The sequence below is a fragment of the Eumetopias jubatus genome, unplaced genomic scaffold (genome assembly GCF_037043125.1).
Source record: "Eumetopias jubatus isolate StellerSeaLion01/CBP00866 unplaced genomic scaffold, mEumJub1_p1.0 scaffold_7, whole genome shotgun sequence".
NCBI lineage: Eukaryota > Metazoa > Chordata > Mammalia > Carnivora > Otariidae > Eumetopias > Eumetopias jubatus.
This window is the reverse complement of record NW_028274813.1, coordinates 121,606,846-121,632,534: the sequence shown is the minus strand read 5'-3', so window position 1 is coordinate 121,632,534 and position 25,689 is coordinate 121,606,846. Positions and strand designations below refer to the sequence as shown.

The window sequence follows — 25,689 nt, the reverse complement described above, 5'->3', positions numbered from 1 at the left end:
CGAAGTAGAGATTCTACAGAAGAAGTTGAGGAAAGCCCCTGAACAACAAACAGAAAGAACAACAAGCCCTGGGAAGAGGGATAATCTGATTTCTAGACTTTTCATATTAAATAAGTATCCGCTTTTCAACAAAATGTTTACAAGATCTACAAAGAAACAAGAAAATATGGTCCATCCACAGGGGAAAAAAGGAAATCAAAAGAAATTACCTTACAAAGACTAGACATTCCAAGCACTAGACAAAGACTTCATTCAGCAATTTAAGTATGTTTACATAGCTAAAAGGAAACCACATCTAAGAGATTAAAAGCAAGTATGAGAACAATGTCTCACCAAACAATAAAGAGTTAATATTATAAGAAGGAACCAATTAGAAATTCTGTGGCTGAAAAGTACAGTAACAAATGAAAAATTCAGTACAGCATCTCAGGATTTAAATAGAAGAAAGAATGAGCAAACCAAGAGATAGGTACATTAAGGTTATCCAGTTTGAGGAAGAAAAAGAAAAAATAACAAAGTAAAGTGAAGGGAGTCTTGGATACCCATGGGATAAATTAAGTGTACTGACAGACATACATTAAAAGTTCCAGAAGGAGAGAAAAAAGAAGAGAGATTATATAAAGAAAAAAATGACAAAAACTTCCCAAATTTGATTAAAAATATCAATCTACACCCTCAAGAAACTCAACAAAGTCTAGGTAGAATTAATACAAAGAAAGTCACACAGAGACATCAGAATCAAACTGTCAAAGCCAGAAGTAAAAAGAATCTTGGAATGTGCGAGTCAAAAGCAACTCTTCACAAGTCATGTACAAGGGATCCTCAAAAAGATTAAGGCAGTGCTGGGGCACCTGGGTGGCTCAGTCAGTTGAGCACCTGCCTTTGGCTCAGGTCGTGGTCTCAGGGTCCTGGGACTGAGCCCCACATCGGGCTCCCTGCTCAGCGGGGGGGGGCTGCTTTTCTCTCTCCCTCTTCCTGCCTGTCTGCCTATTTGTGATCTCTCTCTCTCTCAAATACGTAAGTAAAAATCTTAAAAAAAAAAAAAAAAAAAAAAGATTAAGGCAGTGCTTATTTCTCATCAGCAACCCCATGGAAACCAGAAAGCAATGCGATGAAACATTCAGGGTTTCATCTGGGTTGAAAGAAATAACTCTACCAAGAATTCTATGGACAAGAAAACAATCCTTCAAAAATGGAAGAATTTGGGGCGCCTGGGTGGCTCAGTCGTTAAGCATCTGCCTTGGGCTCAGGTCATGGTCCTGGGGTCCTGGGATCAAGCCCCACGTCGGGATCCCTGCTCGGCAGGAAGCCTGCTTCTCCCTCTCCTACTCCCCCTGCCTGTGTTCCCTCTCTCGCTCTGTCTCTGTCAAATAAATAAAAAATCTTAAAAAAGAAAAATGGAAGAATTTAAGACATTCCCAAATTAAACAAAAACTAAGCATTTATCGTTAGCATACCTGCCCTACATAAATACGAAAGGTAGTCCTTCAGGCTAAAACAAAAGGACACTGAACAGTTACTTTAATACACACAAAGTAACAAAGACACCAAAAAAGTACACAGGTAAATAAAATAGACTATAAATGTGTCTTTGTTTACATTTTTTCTACCTTATTAAAAGATAACTGAATAAAAGCAGTAATTATAAATCTGGATTGATAAGCATACAATGTATAAAGATGTATTCTGTATGACACTATCAGTACAAAAGAGGGAGGGAATTGCAGCAATACTGGAGCCAAGTTTATGTATACTACTGAAATTACATTGGTATTAATATGAACTACATTGTTATAAATTAAAATGCTTTTTGTAATCTCCAGGGCAGCCATCAACAAACTCAAAAAATACAGTAAAAGAAGACAAGGAAATTAAAATGGTACAATAAATATATACTTGACACAAAAGAAGGCAATTAATGAACAAAAAAGGACATAAGAAATATGGTAAATAATAAAATGACAGACGTATATTCTACCTTACCAGTAATTACATTAAATGTAAATGTACTAAATTCTCCAACTAAAAAGGCAGAGATTGGCAAAATGGATTTTTAAGACCCACGAACCAAACATACACTATATAAAAGATACACTTAAGATACAAAGACACAAATAGGTTGAAAGTAAAAAAATATAAGAAGATATACCCTGAAAGCAGTAATCAAAAGAGATGGAGTGGCTATACTAACATCAGATGAAATAAATCTTAAAACAAAAGGCACCTGGGTGGCTCAGTTGGTTCAGCGTCCGACTCTTAATTTTGGCTCAGATCATGATCTCAGGGTTGTGAGATCAAGCCCTACATAGGGCACACCCAGTGTAGAGCCTGCTTAAGATTCTCTCTCCCCCCCTCTCCTTGCCCCTCCCCCCTCTAAAAAATGTGCCTAGAGACAAAGGGAGTTTTATAATGAAAAAAGATTAATACATGAAGCAGGTGTAACAATTATAAACATAGGTGAATCTAAGAAAAAAGTACTAAAATATATTAAGTAAAAGATAATTGATGGGATAAAACATATTTCAACAATAGTTGGAAACAAATACTTCATTTTCGATAATGGACAAAACAAGACAGAAGACCAACAAAACAGAAGATTTGAACATTATCAGCCAACTGGAACTAAAGATATCTGTAGAACACTCTATCCAACAAAAGCAGAATACACAATCTTAAGTGCGTACTGAATATTCTACAAGCCAGAACATATGTAATGCCACAAAGTAAGTCTAAATAAATTTGAAAAGACTGAAATCAAAGTATGTTCTCTGACCATGATGCAATCAGCAATCAATACAAAAGAAAAACTGGAAAATTCACAAATATGTGGAAATGAAGTAAAATAATCAATGGATCAAAGAAGAAATCACACAAGAATTCAAAAATACTTTGAGATGAATGAAAATACATCTACGGCCATACCACCCTGAACATGCCTGATGTCATCTGATGTTGAAATTAGGTAAGCACGGTTGGGCCTGGTTAGTACTTGGATGGGAGATGAAGGAAAAGACAACATACTAAAATATATCACAGGCAGTGAAGGCAGTACTTGGAAGGAAAATTACAGCTGTATTAAAAAAGACCTTAAATCAATAACCTAAGCATTCTGCCTTAAGGAACTAGAAAAAAAGCCAAAACAAAAACCAGGAAAAAGTAAAAAAGATTAAAGGAGAAATAAATGAAATAAAAACTAGAAAAACCATACAGAAAAAAACAACAACAGGGCCCCTGAGTGGTGCAGTCGGTTGAGCATCCAGCTCCTAATTTCAGCTCAGGTCATGGTCTCAGGGTCCTGGGATCGAGCCCCACGTGGGGCTCCCTGCTCAGCGGGGAGCTTGCTTCGGATTCTCCTTCCCTCTCTCTCTGCCCCTCCTGCTTGTGCTTTCTCTCAAATAAATCTTAAAAAAAAAAAAAAAAATCAACAAAACCCAAAGCTGGTTCTTTGAAAAACATCTGCAAAATTAACAAATCTTGAACTAGACTGACCACAAAAAAGATCAAACACTCAAATTACTAAAATCAGAAATGAAACTGTGGACATTACTACTACCAACCCTACAGAAATAAAAAGGGGAAAACTGCCTACAAATTAGAAAACTTAGGTGAAATGAACAAATTCCTACAAAAACAAACTGTCAAAACTGACACAAAAGAACAATCTGAGTAGATGTATAATGAGGAAAGAACCTGAACTAGTGATCAAAAACTTCCCACAAAGAAAGTCCATGACCAGATGGCTTCACCGGTGAATTCCACCAAAGGCTTAAAAAAGGAAATTATACCAATTCTTCATAAAGTCCTACAAAAAAATGCAAGAGACAACACTTTACAACTCAGTCATAAGGCCAGTACTGCCCTGATACCAAAAGCAGACAAAGACATCACAAGAAAATCATAGGCCTATAGACCTTATCAATATAAATGAAAATCCTCAACAAAATACTAGCAAACCAAATGCAATGGTGCATAAAAAGAATTGCACACACCATGACCAAATGAGACTTTTCCCAAGAATGCAAGGTTGGTTCAACATATAAAACTCGGGCACCTGGGTGGCTCAGTCGTTAAGCATCTGCCTTCGGCTCAGGCCATGATCCCAGGGTCCTGGGATCGAGCCCCACATTGGGCTCCCTGCTCAGCAGGAAGCCTGCTTCTCCCTCTCCCACTCCCCTGCTTGTGTTCCTGCTCTCTGTCATTCTCTCTGTGTCAAATAAATAAATAAAATAAAATAAAATAAACAAAACAGAAAACTCAATTAGTGAAATACACCATATTAATAAAGAACAAAATTTACACGATTATCTTAACAGACACATAAAAAGTATTTGACAAAACTGAACACCCTTTCACGATCAAAATAAAATTTAATAAACTAGCAACAGAAGGGAACAACCTCAACCTGATAAAGGGTTTCTACAAAACCCCATAGCTAACAGGTCATGATTGGTCAAACAATGGTCAAAGACTGAAAGCTTTCCCCATAAGGCTGGAACAAGACAAGAATGTCTACTCTTGTCACTTTTACTCAAAACTGTACAAAGATAGCCAGGGAAACTAGCAGGAAAAAGAAACAAAAAACATCAGATTGAAAAGAAAAAAATGCTACTCGAGGAAGACATGATCTTGGACATAAAAAAATCCTAAGGAATCCACACACACAAAACAATTAGGGCTAAAGGAGTTCAGTAAAGTGGCAGGGTACAAGACCAACAAACAAAAATCAATGATATTTTTATACACTAGCAAAGAATAATCTGAAAATGAAATTAACAATTTACAACAGAATCAAGAAAGAATAAACATACTTACAAATACAGGGCAAGATTTGTACAAAGAAAACTACAAAACATTTTTGAAAGAAACGAGACACCTCATATTCACGGATTCAAAGACTTAGTATTAAGATGGCAATAGTTTCTAAATTAATCTATAGATTCAAAGGCCCAACTGTCTTCTTTGCATAAACCAACAAGCCGATCTTAAAATTCATATGGAATTGCGAGTGACCATGAATACCTAAAATGATTTGTGTTAGAAGACTCACACTCCCTAATTTCAAGACTTACTACACAAAGCTACAATAATCAAGGCTGTGTGGTACAGGCTAAAGGACAGACATAGATCAATGGAACAGAACTGAATTCAGAAATAAATCATTACATTTACGGCCAACTGATTTTCTATAAGGATGTTAAGACCATTCAAGGAGAATATAATATTCTTTTCAACAAATAGTTCTTGGACAATTGAATATCTACATGCAAAAAAAAAAAAAAAGAATTTAAACCCATACCTGACACCATATGCAAAAATTAATTCAAAATTAATATTAGAGCTAAATGTAATAACTGAAGCAAGAAAGCAAGAAAACCCTGTGCTACAGGGAGAACACTATCAAAAAAGCTGAGACAACCCACAGAATGTACAAAATATTTGCAAATCATATTATCTGATAAGGGTCTAACATGTAGAATATATAAAAAGAACTCATAGTTCAACTTTAAAAGAAAAAAAATTTCCCAATTTTTAGATGAGCAAAGGATTTAAAGAGACATTTGTCCAAAGAAAATATACATGGCCAAAAGTTAATCATCATTAGAGAAATTAAAACCACAATGAAATACAACTTTACTAGCCACTAGTTTGGCTATCATCTAAAAAAATAAAAAGTACTGGGCGCCTGGGTGGCTCAGTTGGTTAAGCGACTGCTTTCGGCTCAGGTCATGATCCCGGAGTCCCGGGATCGAGTCCTGCATCGGACTTCCTGCTCAGCAGGGAGTCTGCTTCTCCCTCTGATCCTCCCCCCTCTTGTGCTCTATCTCATTCTCTCTCTCAAATAAATTCTTTAAAAAAAAAAAAAGATTCTCTCAACCTTTTCAAAAAAAAATAAAAATAAAAAATAAAAAGTACTGATAAGAATATGGAAAAAATCCAAACCCTCATACATTGCTGGTGGCAATGTAATATGGTTGCAGCTGCTTTGGAAAACAGTTCCACAATTTCTCAAGAAGTTAAAACACATGATCCAAAAATTCATTCCTAGGTATATAACTTCCATAATAAATGTTCTTAAAAGTATTATTCATAATAGCCAAGAAAATGTAAACAACCCAAATGTCCACCAACTGATGAATGGATAAAGAATATGTGACATAACTATATAATGGAATATTATTCAGCCAGAAAAAGGAATTATGCACTGATTCATGGTAAATATGGATGCATGTTGAAAATACTATGCTAAGTGAAGAAAGCCAAACATAAAAGACTGCATATTACATCATTCCACTTACATGAAATATCTAAAGTAGGCAAATCCATAGAGACCAAAAGATTAGTAACTGCCAGGGAATGGGGAAATAGTGGCAGGGAGTCATGACTAATGGGTTGTTTTCTTTTTGTGATGATGAAAAGATTCTGGAATTAGTGGTGATGCTTTCACAATTTTGTGAATATACTGAAACCACTAAATTGTAAAAGTTTTAAATGATGGATCTATTATACACAAATTCTATCTCCAAAAAAATTATCAAAGCACTTCTATTTCAAGAAGTTAGAAAAAGAACTGTATATTAAACCAAATAAAACTATAGCAAGAAAAAAAATCAACGACATATAAAAGCAAAGTATAATAGAGTGGGGGGGGAATAATCAAAGTCAAAAGTTCATCTTTTAAAAAAATTAATAAACCTGAAAAAGAACAAGCACAAAATACCAATGTCAAGAGATGTCAATAATTCTATCAACAAAATGAAAAGGCAACCTATTAAATGGGAGAAAGTATTTGAAAATTGTGTATCTGTAAGGGATTAATATCCAAAATATATAAGAACTTGTACAACTCAATAGCAAAAAACCAAATAATCCAATTAAAAACAGGCAGAGGATATGAACAGGTATTTAAAAAAAAAAAAAAGACATACAGATGGCCAACAGATCATGAAAAAGATACCTGACCATCACTAAATCATTGGGAAAATGCAAATCAAAACCACAATCAGATTATCTAACCCCATTCAAACTCCATAGCAGTTAGAATGGCTATTGTCAAAAAAAAAAAAAAAAAGAAAGAAAGAAAGAAAGAAAAAGAAATAACAATTGCTAGCAAGAATGTGAAGAAAAGGGAACCCCCGTGCACTGTTGGTGGGAGTGCAAACTGATGCAGCCACTATGGAAAATGCAATGAAAGCTCCTCAAAAAATTAAAGGTCGAAATACCGTATGATCCAGCAATTCCACTTGTGGGTATTTACCTGAAGAAAAGGAAAACACTAACTCAAAAAGATATATGCTCCCATGTTCACTGCAGCACTATCTACAATAGCCAGGACATGGAAACAACCTAAGTGTCCATCAGCGGATGAAGGGATAAAGAACACAGGCTACACAAATATAATGGAGTGTTATCTAGCCATTAAAAGTAACGAAATCTTGCTATTTGCAATAACCTGGACAGAACGTGAGAACATTATGCCAAGTAAGAGAGAGAAAGACAAATACTGTGTGATCTCACTTATGTGTCAAATCTAAGAAAGAAAAAAACAAAACTCATAAATTTAGAGAACAGAACAGTGGTTGCCAGAGGTGGCAGAAAGCGTTAAATGGGTGAAGGGAGTCCAAAGGTACCAACTTCCAGTTATAAAACAACTAAGTCATGGGGATGTAATATACAGCATAATGACTAGAGTTAATACTGTATTGCAGGGGCGCCTGGGTGGCTCAGTGGTTAAGCGTCTGCCTTTGGCTCACGTCATGGTCCCAGGGTCCTGGGATCAAGCCCTGCATCAGGTTCCCTGCTCTGCTCTCCCACTCCCCCTGCCTGTGTTCCTTCTCTCGCTGTCAAATAAATAAATAAAATCTTTAAAAAAAATTTAAAAATACTGTATTGCACAATTGAAAGTTGCTGAGTAAATCTTAAAAATTCTCTTCACTAGAAAAAAATTCTGTATGTATGGTAATGGAGGTTAACTAGACTTACTGTGATCATTTTGCAGTATGTTCAAATACCAAATCATTATGTTGTATGCCTGACACTAGTATGCTGTACATCAATTGCATCTCAATAGAAAAGGAAAGAATATTGATAATTCTAAAACATTGAGAGGCTATTATACGTAAGTTTATGCCAACGAATTTCAAATTTTAAATGAAAATGGAGAAATTCTTAGAAAAACTCAAAAAAAAACAAAGTATGAATAATTCTGTATCTGTTAAAGAAACTAAATTCATAATTTAAACCCTTTCCTCAAAAAACAAAACAATACAAACACTTCAAGCCCAGGTGGCTTAACTACTAAATTATACCAAAATTTAAGGAGGCCCACTGTACATTTTATACAGGCTCTTCCAAAGAAAAGGAAAAAAAAAAAAAAACAACTTCCCAGTTTCAAGAGGTTACCATAACCTTGTTACCAAGCATATTTTAAGGAAGGAAAACTACAAACTAATCTCTTACCTGCATGGATACAAAAACCCTAAAGGAAACATTTGCAAACCAAATTCAGCAACATACTAAATGAAATATATTATGACCAAATTGGGTTTATTCTGGGAATGTCAAGTTGGTTTTATGTTGGTATTCTTTCCTGAATGTTCTCCCCATGTTTATATAATAAATGAGAAAAGTCCAATGAATACTGAAGAAAACTAAATTTAAGATCCATTCATGATTTAACACACACACACACACACACACACACACACACAGATATCCTCTACCAACTCTGAAATTTCCATCATCAGATAAAAAATAAGTCTCAAAAATGTCTCAATTTCAGATAAAACAATGAAATGCTGAAGATTTCCATTCCTGTAACCCCTTCCACAGAACTAGCAATAATACACACAGGCTTGTTATTATCATTTCTATTCAATACTCTTCTGTGTAATCTAAACCACTGAAATAAGTTATGGGAAAGAAAAGTAGAAGGACTGGAAAGAAAGAACAAAACATTCATAATCTGCAGACAACTGCGTATGCAGAAAATCTACAGGACTCTAAAATGACTAGTATTTTAAAGTAAATTCAGCAAGGTCCATGAATACATTATCAATATACAAAAAGCTATTCTTTCTATGTGCTAGCAAATGATTAATAAAAATTAAAAAAGAAAAATTTATAATTGTTTGATATTATCCAAAAATATCAACCAAGACAGCTTCTCAAAGATAACACAAAAAATATCATTTCCTCAAAGAAGATTTCTTAAATACAGCATGAAAATGCTGACAGTAAAGAAAAATCTCAATAAATTGGAACTATCTTAAAATGAAGAACTTACGTTCATCAAAAGACAACAGTAGAAGACTAAAACAAAAGCCAGAAAGTTGGAGAGATTAGCAGTGCACAGATCTGACAAAGGACTCCAATGCACAATAAATAATGCCCTACAAATCTGATTCTACCACCCGAAAATAGGTACAAATACCTGCACAAGCACGGTGCAGAATAATATTCAAAATCGCCAATAAAGATCTTGAAAATGCTGAACACCTCAATGAAATCAAGAAGACACAAAAGTTAAAACCACCTGAGCTATTACACTCGGTAGGTAAGAAAACTCCGTGGAAAAGAGTGACAGTATCAATAGTTCATAGGGTGTGAAGGAGCTGCACGGATACATTCTCTGCTGGTGGGGAAGTAAACTGGTACAACCTCTTTGGGAAAGGCTGAGCATTGCTTATTAATTTTGAAGATACTCATTCTTAAATATTAGAGAATCTGTGTACCAGGACTCACCCACAAGAACGTTCAGCAACAACACAAATGTTGAACATCAGAAATGATAAGTTATGAGATTTTTATAATGCTATATATATCCATCAATTTTAACTACAGTTGCACACAACATAGATTAGTTTCATAAACAAGGCTGTCATAAAAGAATACAGTATGGAATAAAGTTCAAAATGTAAATACTTTTTAGGGATATATGCATGGGGATGAAAAACTAGAGAAAAATCACAGGAAGACAATGGTTCTATCTGGGGAAATGGAGATATGATCATTAAAACATGGGGGGCGCCTGGGTGGCTCAGTCGTTAAGCGTCTGCCTTCGGCTCAGGTCATGATCCCAGGGTCCTGGGACCGAGCCCTGCATCAGGCTCCCTGCTCAGCGGGAAGCCTTCTTCTCCCTCTCCCAATCCCCTTGCTTGTGGTTCCCTCTCTCGCCATCTCTCTGTCAAAAAAATAAAATCTTTAAAAAAAAAATAAAACATGGGGAACTTCTGGAGTATTGATAATGTTCTGTTTTTTAAGGATTTATTTATTAGAGAGAGAGAGAGAAAGAGAGAATGCAAAGGAGAGCACTCAAGCAAGCAAGGGGAGAGGCAGAGGGAGAGCCCTCAAGAAGAACAGACTTCCCTGCTGAGCACAGAGCCTGACATAGGGCTCGATCCCGGGACCCTGAAATCATGACCCAAATTGAAATTGAGAGTCAGCTGCTTAACCAACTGAGCCACCCAGGCGCCCCAATAACGCTCTATTTCTTGACCTAGGTAAGGGCTATGTGGGTGTTTACTGTATAATTTATTAGAGTAAAACAATGGTTTTAGCAATTTCCTATGTTATGTATGTTATGCTTAATGATTTGAAAAGTCAAGAAAACTAGCCCAAAAATGAACAGTAATCTAAGAAACCAGTAAAAATAAAGTCAAAATAAGTGATGATGTGTAAACATACAAAACTAAAACCCTAGATGCTAGAAGGATTTTCAGAAGATGGAGGTATAGAAAGCACCATTATTTATACTAACACAATCCGTATGATGTAATTTTTCATTTTTTAAATTTTTACTTTTTTTTGAGAGAGAGAGAGAATACATGTGCGTACTGGGGGGGGGGGGGGCAGCACGGAGAGGAAGAGAGAGAATCTTGAGCAGGTTCCACACCTAGCCAAGAGCCAAACTTGGGGCTTGATTTCACGACCCTCAGATCATGATCTGAGCCAAAACCAAGAGTCAGCCGCTTAACTGACTGAGCCACCCAGGCCCCTATGTAACTATTTCACAACTCTGGAGTCTGATGAAGCCTTACAACTTCCAAGGGAAAACCTGAGGGTAAACTGCCTCAGTTTGGATCAATTTCAGCTCCCAGCACAGCAGCTACACTCACCCCAGCCACCAGCTATCTGTGCACATGTTCCTGGAGCAGCCTGTATATGGTCTGGAAGAGTTAAGGCAGGCAAAAAGGACCGGTCATCCAAATACTGGGGATATGTGCTCTGAACACTGATCACAGAGGTGCCGACACAGAGACAGTCAGCCATTGCTCCTGCCCCTCCCCCAGCATTGCAAGCCCTAGCCCCTCTCCCTCCAGCTGAAATAGCTTCCAGGGGATTTAAAGGGCAGGTGCCATTTTCCCCCTTCATTTTCCACTTTTTCCCCCTACAGGAGCCAGACACTGGCTAGGACACTCTAAGATAACCACCTATATGGAGAAAATTACAAAGTGCTTGCACATGTCCAGGTAAAGGCTTAGGAAAGACCTGAGAAAACACCTAAGTATAAACATGCCTCAGGCTGATCCTCAACACAGAGACTGCCTACAACAACCAAAAAAACAAAAACGAAAACAATAAAACCACAAACCACAGAACAAAAACTGAACCCAGCAAAAACAGTAACAAGAGAAAACAAAAAACAAAAACAAAAGAAAACGCTGGGAAAGGCAAAGAGTCTGTTTTCCAGAGTTACCATGTTATAATCCAGTGTTCAACAAACAAATCGAAAGGCACACAAAGAAACTAGTATGGCCTATTCAAAGGAAAAGAAAGATCAACAAGACTGTCCCTGAAAAGACCCTGGAAAATATGTTACACAAAGACTTTAAAACAGTGGTTTTAAAGATGATAAAGGAATAAAAGGAAGATGTGGAGTAAGTCAAGAAAACAATGTGTAAACAAAATGGAAATGTCAATAAAGAGACAGAAAACCTACAAAGAAACAAACAAACAAAAATCTGGAACTGAATAGTCCAATACCTGAAATTGAAGATTTCGCTAAAGAGATTCAAGCAGGCAGAAGAAAGAATCAGTGAACTTTAAGACAGGACAGTGGAAATGATCGAGGCTGAAGAAAGAAATAAAGATTTCAGAGAACAGCTCCTCAGGGACTGACGTGGGACACCATCAGGGAGACTAACATATGCATCATGGGAGTCCCAGGAGAACAGAGTAAAAGGGGCAGAGAGAATATCTGAAGAAATAATGGCCTAAAACTTCTGAAATGTGATGAAAATGAGCATGAACCCTGAAGCAGCACAAAATAACCCCAAGTCAGATGAATTCAGAGACCCACACTGAGGTACGGTATAATCATACTTTCAAAAGACAAAGAGAGGGGCACCTGGGTGGCTCGGCTGGTTAAGCGTCTGCCTTCAGCTCAGGTCACAATCCCGGGGTCCTGGGATTGAGTCCTGTGTGGGGTTCCCTGCTCAGCAGAGAGTCTGCTTCTCCCTCCCCCTCTGCCTGCTGCTCCCCCTGCTTGTGCTCTGTCAAATAAAAAAAAAAAATCTTAAAAAAAAAAGACAAAGAGAATCTTGAAAGTGGCAGAGAGAAGCCAATCACCATATTCAAGATTGCTCAGTAGGACTGTCAGCAGTGTCTCATCAAAAACTTTTGAGGCCAGAAAACTTGGGCCCATAAGTTCAAAGTGCTAAGAGGAAAAAAAAATACCAACTAGGAATCCTATATCCACAAACAGTATCCTTCAAAAGTGAGGGAGAAATTAAGACATGTCCAGACAAACAAAAGCTGGGGAAGTTCATGACCGTTAAGTATGATCTGCAAACATGCTCAAGGGTGTTCTGCACGGTGAAACGAAAGGACACTCAACTATAACCTGAAGCTTCGTGGAGAAGTGAACATCTCCACAAGAGTAATCATGTGGGCAATTACAAAAGTGTCATTGCAATGGAATACTACTCAGCCATAAGAAAGAATGAAATCTTGCCATTTGCAATGACATGGATGGAACTAGAGAGTATAATGCAAAAGAAGTCAGAGAAAGACAAATACCCTATGATTCCACTCATATGTGGAACTTAAGAAACAATGGAAAAAAAGACTAACAAGAAAACAGACATTTAACCCCAGAGTTACCTCCCATTGGTTGTCCAATGGGAGGTAGTGGGGAAATGGAAGAGATAAAAGGGGACTAATACCACCTTTATCATGATGAGTTCTAAGTAATGCATGGAAGTGCTAAATCACTCTACTGTACACCTGAAACTACTATAATACTGTAGGTTAACTATATTGGAATTTTTTAAACAGCAGGGATCACTGTAATAATGGTTTATAACCTTTTTCCATGTGATTTCAAAGACTACCACATTTAAAGAAACAAAATAATTACTGGAAAAGTTAGTATGACTAACTTTGGTTTGTAATTTGAAATCTTGTTTTCTACATAAAGATGTAATCTTGTCACAACAACTGAAAGGGATGAGTAAAGACTTGTAAAGGAGCAAAGGTTTTGTATGTTATTGAAAAATGCTAGTATAAATCCGTATTAGTGTTATAACTTTATGATGTCAAATGTAACCACCCCAGAGTAACCAAAAAGAAAAAAGCTATAGGATACACACAAAAGGAAACAAGAGATTTAAACATTTCACCAAAAAAAAAAAATCAACTAAACATAAAAGAAGACATTAATATAAGAAATAAGAAGCAAAAAGAAGCTGTAAGGCATATAGAAAACAACACAATGACAAAAGTCCCTCCTTATAATTAAATGTAAATAGATTAAACTCTCTAATCAAAAGACAGATTGGGGGTTCCTGAGTGGCTCAGTCAGTTAGGTGTCCAACTCCTGATCTCAGCTCAGGTCTTGATCCTAGGGTTGTGAGTTCAAGCCCCATGCTGGGCTCCACACTGCACATGGAGCCTACTTAGAAAAAGAGACAGCGACACTGGCAGAATGGATAAAAAAACATGACCCACCTACATGATGTCTACAAAAGACTCAAGATCCAAAGACACAAAGACAGTTTGAAAGTGAAATGACAGAAAAAATGTATCCATGCAAATAGTAATCAAAAGAGAGCAGGGTGGCTATATTAATACCAGACGAAACAGGTTTAAGCCAAAAAAGGTTATAAGAGACAAAAGAAGAATGTTATATATTAATATAAGGTTCAATATATCAAAATACAAAAATTATAAACATTTACATACTTAATGACAGACCATCAAAATGTATGAAACAAATACTGACAGGATTGAGGAGAAATGGTCTACAAGAGTTCAACACTTCAATACCCCAATTCACAATAACAGAGAAAAACCAAAAAGAAGAATTTAAAGAAGGAAATACAAGACTTAACACAATAAACTAGATGTGACAGATATATACAGAACATTCTACCCAACAACAAATACACATTCTCCTCAAGTGCACATAGGACATTTTCTTTTTCTTTGACCATATGTTAGACCACAAATCAAGCCTCAATAGATTTAAAAAGATATATATCATACAAAGTATCTTCTGACTACAACAAATGGTGCTAGAAGTCAATAATAAAAGTAAAACTGGGAAATTCACTATACTGTGGAAATTAAACCTATTTTTTTAAACATGTTTTAAACAACCAATGGATCAAAGTAGAAATCACAAAGAAATTAGAAAATACTTAAGAGACAAATGAAAATGAAAGCACAACATACCCAAACTATGGGACACAGCAAAAGTGGTGCTAAGAGGGAAATTTACAGCTATAAATGCTTTCATCAAAAAAACAAATCTCAAATCAACAACCTAACTTTACAAGGTAAGGAACTAGAAGAATAAACTAAGCCCAAAGCTAGCAGAAGAAGGGAAATAAGAGCAGAGATAAACATAAAAGACAAAAAATAAAAAAAGGAAAAAAATAAAATCAATAAAACCAGAAGTTGGTTCTTTGAAAAGATCAACAAAATGGACAAATCTTTAACTAAATGAACTAAAAGAGAGAAGACTGAATAACTAACATCAATAACATATGTGGGGACAGTACTACCTACCCTACAGAAATAGAAAGGATTGTAGGAGAGTACTATGAGCTGTACTTCAAAAATTGAATAATCTAGATGAAATGGGCAAATTCCTAGAAACACAAAACTTACCAAGACTAAATCACAAAGAAATAGACAATCTGAATAGATCTATAACTAGTAAGGATATTGAATCAATAAATAAAAATCTCCCAACAAAGGAAAGCCCTGGACCTGATGGCTTCACTGGTGAACTCTATCAAACATTTAAAGAACTAATACCAACCCTTCTCAAACTTTCCAAAAAAACTGAAGAGCAGAGAACACTTCTCAACTCATTCTGTGAAAGCAGCATAATCCTGATACCAAAGACACTACAAGCAAACTACAGACCAACATCCTTTGTGAACACTGATCAAAACCAAAAATTGGACAAAAACACTCAACAAATACTAGCAAACAGAATTCCACAGTGTGCTGAAAGGATTACACACTGTGTCCAAAGGGGATTTGTTCCTGGAATGTAAGGATGGTTCAACATACAAAAAAACCTATATGCTCCATCAACAAAAAGAATGGGGGGGAAAAAAACCCAACCATGTTGGTGTTGTACTGTGTTTGTGCTTAGAAAATCTGCATAGTATAATTAAAAGTAAAATACAGTGGAAAAAAAAAAAACCGACCACATGACCATTTCACTTGATGCAAAGAAAGTACCTGAGAAGATACTTTCACGATAAAAGCACTCAACAAAATAGGAATAAAAGGAAACATACCTTCACATAATAAAAGCCTTATATTTAAAAAAACCCATAGCAAATATAATACTCAATGGTGGAAGACTAAAAGCTTTTCCTTTAAGATCAGGAAAAAAAAAATAAGGATGCCCACTTTTACCACTTCTATTCGACATAATGAAAGTTCTATCAAGAGTATTTAGTCAAGGAAAATAAAAGGCATCCAAACTGGAAAGGAAGAAGTACAATTATCCCTATTCGTAAATGATATGATTATTATGTTGAAACCCCTAAGGAGTACACAAAAAACTATTAGAATAAATTCAGCTAAGTATCAGGATACAAAGTCAACACAAAAAAATCAGTTGCATTTCTAGACACAATGAACAATCTGAAAAGGAAATTACAAAAACTATTCCATCTACAATAGCATCAAAAAGAATAAAATACTTAGGAACTGACTTAACCAAGAAAGTGAAAGACTTGTGCAATGAAAACTAAGAAACAGTGATAAAATAAGTTAAAGACAACATAAATAAATGGTAACACATCCCATGTCCATTACATGGATAAGAAGACTTAATGCTTTTAAAATGTCAGTACTACCCAAAGCAAACTACAGATTCAATGCAATTCATATCAAAATCCCAATGACAGTGTTGCAGAAATAGAAGAAACCCTGATACCAAAAGCAAAAATAAACACATGGGAATACATTACTAAAACCTTCTAACTATCAACAAAATGAAAAGGTAACCTACCAAATGGGAGAATATTTGAAAATCATGCCTGATAAGGAATTAACAACCAAAATACATAAAGAAAAATCCATCCTAAAATTCATACGGAATCTCAGGTACCCTAAATAACCAAAGCATCTTGGAAAAAAAAAAACAACAAAGTTGGAAGACTCATACTTCCTGATTTCAAAACCAATTATAAAGCTACAGTAACCAAAACAGTGTGTTATTGGCATAAAGACAGACATAAACTAATGGAAAATAGAAAGCCCAGAAATAAATTCTTACATATATGTTCAAATGATTTTTTGACAAGGCTGCCAGGACTATTCAATGGGGAAAAGGACAGTCTCTTCAACAAATGGTGCTGGGAAAACTGGATATACACATGCAAATAAAGTTGAACGTTTATCTAAAACCACATACAAAAATTAACTCAAAAATGGATTAAGGACCTAAACGTAAGATCTTAGAAGAAAACACAGGATAAAAGCTTCATGACACTGGATTTGGCAATGTTTTCTTGGATATGATACCAAAAGTACAAGTAAACAAAAAAATAGGCAAATTAGATCTCATTAAAATTTTAAAGTCCTGTACATCAAAAGGCACTCTCCTGAGTAAAAAGGCAGCCCACAGGGGTGTCTGGGTGGCTCAGTTGGTTAAGTGGCTCCCTTTGGCTCAGGTCATGGTCTCAAGGTCTTGGGATTGAGCCCTGCATCGGGCTCCCGGCTCAGTGGGGAGTCAGTCTGTTTCTACCTCTCCTTCTCCCTCTGCCCCTCCTCCTGCTCATACTCTCTCTCTCAAATAAACAAAGTCTTAAAAAAAATAAAGTTGTTAAAAAGGCATCCCACAGTGCTCGCTTCGGCAGCACATATACTAAAAAGGCATCCCACAGAATAGGAGAAAGTCTGTAAATCATGTATCGGATGAGGCATTAATATCTAGAACATAGAGAGAACAGCTAAAATTCAGCAACAAGAACAAAAAACCTGATTAAAAAATGTACAAAGGAATTTGAGATGTTTCTCCAAAGATGATACACAAATAGGCAATAAGCATGTGAAAAGGTGCTAAACATCTCAAATCATTAGGGAAACACAAATCAAAACTAGGATACCACCTCATGCCTATTGGGATGGTACTATCAACAACAAGGTTTGTGAGGGTATGGAGAAACTGGAACCCTTGTGCACTCTTGGTGGGAATGTAAATGGTGCAACTACTGTGGAAAACAGTATGGTGATTCCTCAAAAAATTAAGAATAGAACAGCAATTACCTCTCGATATATACCTGAAAGAAGCAAAGGCACGGTCTTGAAAAGATTTGTACATGCATGTTTATAGTAGCATTATTCAAACCGCTAAAATGTGGAAGCAACCAAGTATCCATCAATGTATGACTGGATAAACAAAATGAGATATATACAGTAACAGAATATTATTCAGACTTAAAATTCTGACAAATGCTACAACATGGATGAACCTTGAGGACATCATGCAAAAGGGAGGGACATAAGCCAGTCACAAATGACAAATACTGTATGCCTCCACTTACATGAGGTACTTAGAATAGTCAGAATCATGAAGACCTAAGGTGTAATGGCGAGTGGCAGGGGGTGGCGGGGAGGGAAGAATGGGGGAGTTGTTGTTCAACATGTACAGGGTTTCAGCTTTACAGGATGAAGAATTATAGGGATGAATGGTGGTAATGGTTGCTCAACTATGTGCATGTATTAAATGTCACTGAACTGTGCATTTAAAAGTGGTTAAGACGGTAAATTTATTTTACCACAATAAAAAAGAAGAAAAATCCTAGACACTAATCAATATAGAATGTGGGGAGAGAACTTATTTGAACATAAAATTAGGGCCTCCTTCAGCTTCAGTACCCAGTTTGTGAGAATGTATATATACATCAATCGTGTAAGGACACCCACCCTGTGCCAGACGCAGTACTGAGGGTCAGGGAACCCAAGGGTGTTTAACACCTGGTCCTTGACAGTCTAAACCAGAAACCAGGAATTCAACTTTCCAACATCATGACCCTACATAAAGCTCTCTCACAACTGCACTGTCTATATCCACACCGTCACAATCAGTACCACCACAGTGTGTGTAAGTGCAGTTATGGGCTTTATTCTACAAATTCAACACACATAGCTTATTCAAGCTCCCCCAAAAGCTTGTATATGGGTATGGCTATGACTCCTGTGTTACAGTTCAGGAAACGTAAACTCAGAGTTAGCCATGATTAGAGCAAGTAAGCAGCACAACCAGGGTCTGTTCTCAAGTTAATCTGCATCCAGAGCCTGCACTTTTGTGCAGGTTTATTATGACATGGGCAAACTGAATATGCTTCAAGACTATACCTCATCTTCCCTGTTTTGAGACCACATATATTTACATTTAGAACACCACACAGTGGGGTCAATGAACAGTCTGAAATAGCCAAGAATGATCTCATCACATCTAACAGAGAGAGGCAGGGGAATGTGAGAAAAAGTTCTCAGAGGTGATAACAAAGCTGTTCTTGAAAATGAGAAGGATTTTTCTAGGCAGAGAACATTAAATTTAGTATTCTGCTCAACAGTTCGGCTTTGTAGCAGAACAGCATTTCCTGCATGATTTCATCTAAGCCAGTGATTTTTAATTATGTATAATGGAATCTCAAGAAACACACCAGCATAAAGGAAAAGAACACTGAGGTCCAGTTCTAAAGATCTTTCCTGGGTTGATGCCAGATCATACATGCTACCTGTATTCTTTTAACTGCAAAAAATATTTCTCAATATAGACAAAAACAAAAATAAGTAAGCTTTACACCCAAGGCTGCCTGAAATTTTGAATTATGACAGTAAGTGGGTCTACAAAGATGTAGGAAAAAAACTCTCATGAAATTCTGGCAGGATTGTAAACGGATAAATTCACTTTAAGAAAGAAGTTAGCAACTTAACAGTTTGAAGATGGTATATACCCAATCACTCTGCAATTCCCTTCTAGGTATGTAGGCTAGAGAAGTGCTTGTTACATGCACACAAGGAGATATATACAAGGATGTTCACCAAAATACTGTTTATAACAGCAAAAATCACTTACCAATAGAGGATCAGATAAATATTGTAGATATTTATGTAGATTACTATTAAACAGCAATTAAAACATACTGATTTGACTTAAAAATATCAATATGGACACACTGTAAATATGATACATAGAAAAAGGCAAATACAGGCATACCTTGTTTTATTGCGTTTTGCAGATATTGATTTTTTATAAATTGAAGATTTATGGTAACCCCATCTAGCAAGTCTATCAGTGCCATTTTTCCAACAGCATTTGCTCACTTCGTGTCTCTGAGTCACATTTTGGTAATTCTTGCAATATTTTCCAATCTTTTCATTATTATCGTATTTGTTATGATGATCTGTGATCTTTGATGTTACCACTGTTATTGTTTTGGGGCGGCACAAACCATGCCCACACAAGATGGCAAACTTAATTGCTAAATATTATGTGTGTGCGGACTGTTCCACCAACTAGCTATTCCCCTTCTGTTCCCCCCCTCTCCTTGGGCCTCCCCATTCCCGGAGATACAGTAATATCAAAATTAGGCCAATCAATAACCCGACAATATCCTTTAAGTATCTTAAGTGTCCAAGTGAAAGGAAGAGTCACACATCTCTCATTTCAAAAGCTAGAAATGATTAGGCTCAGTGAGAGGAAGGTGTGTTGAAAGTCTAGATAAGCCGAGAGCCAGGCCGCTTGCCCCAAACAGACAAGTTGTGAATGCAAAGGAAGAGTTCTGGAAGGACATTACAAGTGCTATGCCAGTGAACCCACGAATGATAACAAAGTGAAACAGCCTTACTGCTGATATGGACAAAGTCTTAGTGGTCTGGACAGAAGCTCCAACAGCCACAACATCCCCTTAAGCCAAAGCCTAGTCCGGAGCAAGGCCTCACTCTCTTCAGTTCTGTGAAGGCGGAGAGAGGGGACGAAGCTGCAGAAGACAAGTCTGAAGCTAGCAGAGTTGGTTCGTGAGGTTTAAGGAAAGACGCCGTCTCCACAACATCAAACTGCAAGGTGAAGCAGCAAGGGCTGATGGAGAAGCAGCAGCGAGGTCTCCGGAAGCTGTAGCGGAGATCATTCATGAAGGTGGTTCCACAACACAACGGATTTTCAGTGTGGACCAACCAGCCTTCTGTCAGAAGATGATGCCATCTAGGACTTTCACAGCCCGAGAGGGAGGGTCAGGGCCTGGCTACAAAGCTTCAAAGGTTGGGCTGACTCTATCGTTAAGGGCTAATGCAGACGCTGACTTTAAGCTGAAGCCTGTGCTCATGTACCGTTCTGAAAATCCTGGGGACCCGAAGAATTATGCTAAATCCACTCTGCCTGGGCTCTGTCAATGGAACAACAAAACCCGGACAGTACGTATGTTTACAACATGGTACACTAAATATTTCAAGCTCACTGTTGAGGCCTACTGCTCAGAAGATTCCTGTCAAGATATTACTGCTCATTGACAATGCACCTGGTCCCCCGGGAGCTCTGACGGAGATGTACGAGGAGACTGATGTTCTTTGCACACCTGCTGATACAACATTCTGCAGCCCATGGGTCTAGAAGTAATTTTGACTTTCAAGTCTTATTACTGAATATATTTCATAAGACTATAGCTGCCATAGATAGTGATTCCTCTGCTGGATCTGGACAGAGTAAACTGAAGACCTTCTGGAAGGGATTCACCATTCTGGATGCCATTAAGAACATTAGCGATTTATAGAAAGAGGTCAAAATATCAATATATCAATATTAACAGAGTTTGGAAGAAGCTGATTCCAACCCTCGTGGATGACTTTGAGGGGTTCATGACGTCTGTGGAGGAAGTCACTGCAGATGTGGTGGAAACAGCAAGAGAACTAGAATTACTAGTGGAGCCTCAGGGTGGGACTGAACCGCTGTGATCTCACGGTCAAACTCGAACGGAGGAGGAGCTGCTTCTTGTGGAAGAGCAAAGAAAGTGGTTTCTTGCGATGGGGTCGACTCCTGGCGGAGGCTGTGGGATGATTGTTGGGATGGCAACAAAGGATTTAGAATATTACACACAGTTGCCAATAGGGCAGCGGCAGGGTCTGAGAGGACAGACTCCGATTTTTTTCCACTGTATTTATATTTTTATGTTAATTTTATATGTCTCAAAACTGAGAATGTGTGTATATATGGATTAGTATTCTATCTTAATTTCATGCTATATTATGAAGATTTTTATGTAACTGAACATGTAGAAAGCTACTATTCTCGAAAGGTATTATTCTAATAACTACAAAATACTCCATCACTTTAATATACAAACAAATATTTTCCTCTTAGGAGACACTCAGGTTTTTTTGGGTTTTTTTCTTTCCCAAATTTTTAACCACCATAATGATGCTCTAAGTATCCTTCTACATAAATCCTTATTTGCACTGATTATTACTCCTTAGGAGAGAGTCTCAGATCTGGACATAATGAGTCAAAAGAGCATGATGATTTTTAAAGCAAAAAAAGTGATCACTGAGGCCAAGTTGTAAAGAGGCTGCACTGGCAAATACAGGAGCAATGCTAGGAACCTTTCCCAAGCACAAAAAAAAAAAAAAAACAAAAAACGATGAGTCGACACTCATTTTCTCCATCATGAGGTGTGGCTTCCATTCTGTCCTCCACCTTTTTGTTGGAGACATGGGTAATCAAGTTTGGAGGACAAACCACTCCTTTAATATCACTGGCCACGGACCTCCAACAACTCTCACAGGAACATCCAGGGGCTTTGTGCAGCCCACGGTACCCGCCCACTCAAGCCCCCCGCCACCCCTGCAGCCATTGTGTGGGACTCCCCCTTCCCTACTCTTCCTTCAGTGCCTCAAACCTGCCAAGCTCTTTCAAAAGCCTTAGTCCAAACTTTTCTGTCTGAAATGTTTCCCTACACTCTTTATGTGATCTAGTGCTTTCTCTTCCTTTAGGACTCCATTTTTAAACATACCTCCTCAGAGTTCCTGCCTAGGTCACTCAAAATGTTATTACTTCATAGTACCTACTAAAACTTGCAATTATTTTATTTCTGTTTAGTTTATTTCCTTCTGTCTCCCATCCATGATGGGAGAGCAGGTTCTGAGGATACCACATAAAGTCAGGAATCCTTGGAGCCTAACAACAGTGATTGGCATGAAGTAGGCATTCCCTATTTGCTGTTGAATTTCTGGTGAATTTGGCCAACTGTGGCAGGGGGACCAAGTGTAGTAAGAGATATGGAATCTAAAGCCAGATTTTGCAGGGATGGACCTGAACTATAGGTCCAAGGTTGAGTTGATCTGCATTACTTGATGAGGTAGCTGAATGAGGTCTCCAAAGATGTCCCTGTCTTCATCCCTGGAACCTGTGAATGTCTCAGAATGAAATACTGATGTATGTTTGGCCCAAGAGCCAACCAAGGCATCCCAAGGCTGGGGCAGTGTGATCTGGGTGCAAAGGCCAGGGCTCTATGTAGGAAGCACCTGGCTCAGCGGAAATCTGACCTCCAGTAGTCACAGCATCCACTGGAGCCCAAATAAAATCAAGACCGGAACGGACACAGAAGTCGAAGCTGGATGTACACCTGCATGCACCTGAAGATGCTGTCAGTGGGAGCCGAGAGCTAGGAAGTGGCCTGGTGCCAAACAACGTGCACTGTGACAGCAGACTCTGGTCTGAGTCTGAGATTAGCCACTTCCTGACTAGCTACATAGCCTCACACAAGTCCTCCAGCTCAGAGGAAATTTGGTTTCCTCATCTGTAACACAGGATTGACTCCCAATTTTGAAAGAAGTTCTACTGTGAGTAAAATGCTATCAAGTCACATTGGCCACTACAGAGAAGTCATTCCGGAAAGAGTTGATCGATGCAGCAAACTTCACTGTTGTCTCATTTTAACAAACTGCCACAGCCACCCCACCTTCAGCAACCACCACCCTCAACAGTCAGCAGCCAGCAGCATCAAGACAAGACCCTCCACCAGTGAAAAGACTAGGGCTTGCTGAAAGTTCATATGATGGCTAGCATTTTTTAGCAATCAAGTATGTTTTAACTGAAGTATGTACCATTTTTCAGACACGCTATTGCACACTTAACAGACTACAGTACGATGTAATAAGCATAACTTTCATATGCACTGGGAAACCAAAAAATTCCTTTGGCTCGCTTCATTGCAATATCCACCTTGCTGCGGTGGTTTGGGAGCCAACCCGTAATTTCTCCGAGGTGTGCCTGAGTAAGTTCCCAGCATGTCTGAGGCAACCCAGTGAGATTTAAGCCATCGTTGATTGTCATTCATATTGGAATAAAATTCATGCAGTTTTCTCAAAGAAAAACAGAACACATACGTTGAACCAAGCAGATTTTCTGAGTTTTTAAAAACCTGGCATAAGCTAAAGAACAATCAGGGTTATTAGTTCATGACATACACCAACTAACAGGAAATCATACACATGTACTTTCTTGGAAGTTTGAGGAGACAAGCCCGACCAGCATTCCTAGTTCCCCTATGCCCTTCTGCCATTTGCCCTGTAGTTAGAAAAACTTAATAGAAATAAATTCTACAGTTACAAGTCAGTCTTGTTTGTAATGAAATCTCTCCTTCAGACATTTAGCTACTTTATGTTCACATAGACCTGCATCTTTATGGGAATTATTTCCAATGTCAAGGTCAGAAGTAAATCAAAGAATTTATGATGAAAAAACAGCAATTACCGGTCCTTGTTCTGCAAACCCCACTACTGCCAAATTTATCTCAAGGCACATTTAAAAAATTAAAAACATGTTCACTTTCAACTAAAGTAACTCAAACAAGAAACATTCCATCAACATTCTTACAACATGTTGCAACTTCCACAGAAGATTATGAAACACATTTTAGGACTTCCAAGCCTCCTTGTGAAGTACCATCTTCGGGTATGCTATCCTCTCCCCTCCTCTATCCTATGGGAGAGCCTACATATCATCAGAACTAAATGCTTGTTGACTTGCATTCATGGTTAAAAGCGATTAAAATATCCAAGAGATGCGCTGTCCAATATAGCAACCACTAGTCACGTGGCCACCAAGCTCCTGAAATGCAGCTAGTTCCAACTGAGCTGCACTGTAAATGTGAAATACACTCACAAAAGAATACGATATCTCATTAACGGTTTCTATATTGACTCTACGGTTACCATATTTTCTATATGTTAGGTTACATAAAATATTAATATCCCTTTTTTAAAAAAAACGTTTTAAATGTGACTACCAGAAAACCTGTAATTACATATGACTCACATCATAATTCTCTATATAAGCAGTCCTGCTACCTCTGACCTATCCTTTTTTATCCAGTCTTTTTATAGGTCATAAAATAGATTTGTACATTATAAATCGAAGGCAGTCTTCATCCAGAGGAAAACCTAGTCCACAAAGTAAGCTACAAAAAGGGGCTAGTATTACCAAAGAGTCAGGGTCATTTTTCATAGGCCTCACAAGAAAGCTGCCTAGAAACAGGTCTACATACATACATAGTGTATGTACGAAAACATACACTAAAGGTTTCAAATCTAAGTCACCTGGCAAATGATCATGAATTCCTCGGTTTATGGGTGTAGTGCAGACTCTACTGAAATCCAGAGAATTATCCAATATGGCATTTATCCTTCGAAAGATATTGGCATTGCTACACGTGGAGAGCGCAGGTGCTTCCTGGTTGTCCCAGCAATCTTTTATCCTCCCGGCTTCTTCTTCCTAGACATAGAAAAAAGATATTTAGGTTTTCGTCCTAGGAAAGAAAAAAAAAAGATACTTAGGTTTTTCTACAGTCCTTCACGATAAATAACCCCCCTTCTCCCAATCCAACGCTGTGAGTTAGATAAAGTAACAAGGACTTGAATTTCTTGCCTATATATGAAAATACTTAATGAGTCCTATTATGAGCAGGGTTTCCTGAAAGAACGGTAAGAGGGAAAAAGAAAAACACAGAAATACAAGATATTGCCCCAAGAACCTTCTAATCTAATGAGACATGTATAAGAATTCACATGGTGTGGCAGCAGCAGTTTTAGAACCAGAAATCCCTGATTCAAAGTTTGGAGGTAGATCTATGTAACAGGATATTATCGGGAAATTTAAAAAATGAAGCACTCGGGGCGTGTGGGTGGCCCCTTGGTTGAGTGTCTGACTCTTGGTTTTGG

General features: G+C 37.6%; 1 protein-coding gene across 1 annotated transcript in view; it reads right to left on the bottom strand.

The window, feature by feature from the left end:
• CPEB1 (cytoplasmic polyadenylation element binding protein 1) overlaps positions 1-25,224 on the bottom strand; it is a 75,457-nt gene extending 50,233 nt beyond the window's left edge. Inside the window, exon 1 of the mRNA XM_028089423.2 lies at positions 25,069-25,224. The gene's annotated coding sequence lies outside the window, so the exon portion shown is untranslated. The remainder of the gene's footprint in view (positions 1-25,068) is intronic.
• Positions 25,225-25,689: the final 465 nt, after the last annotated feature.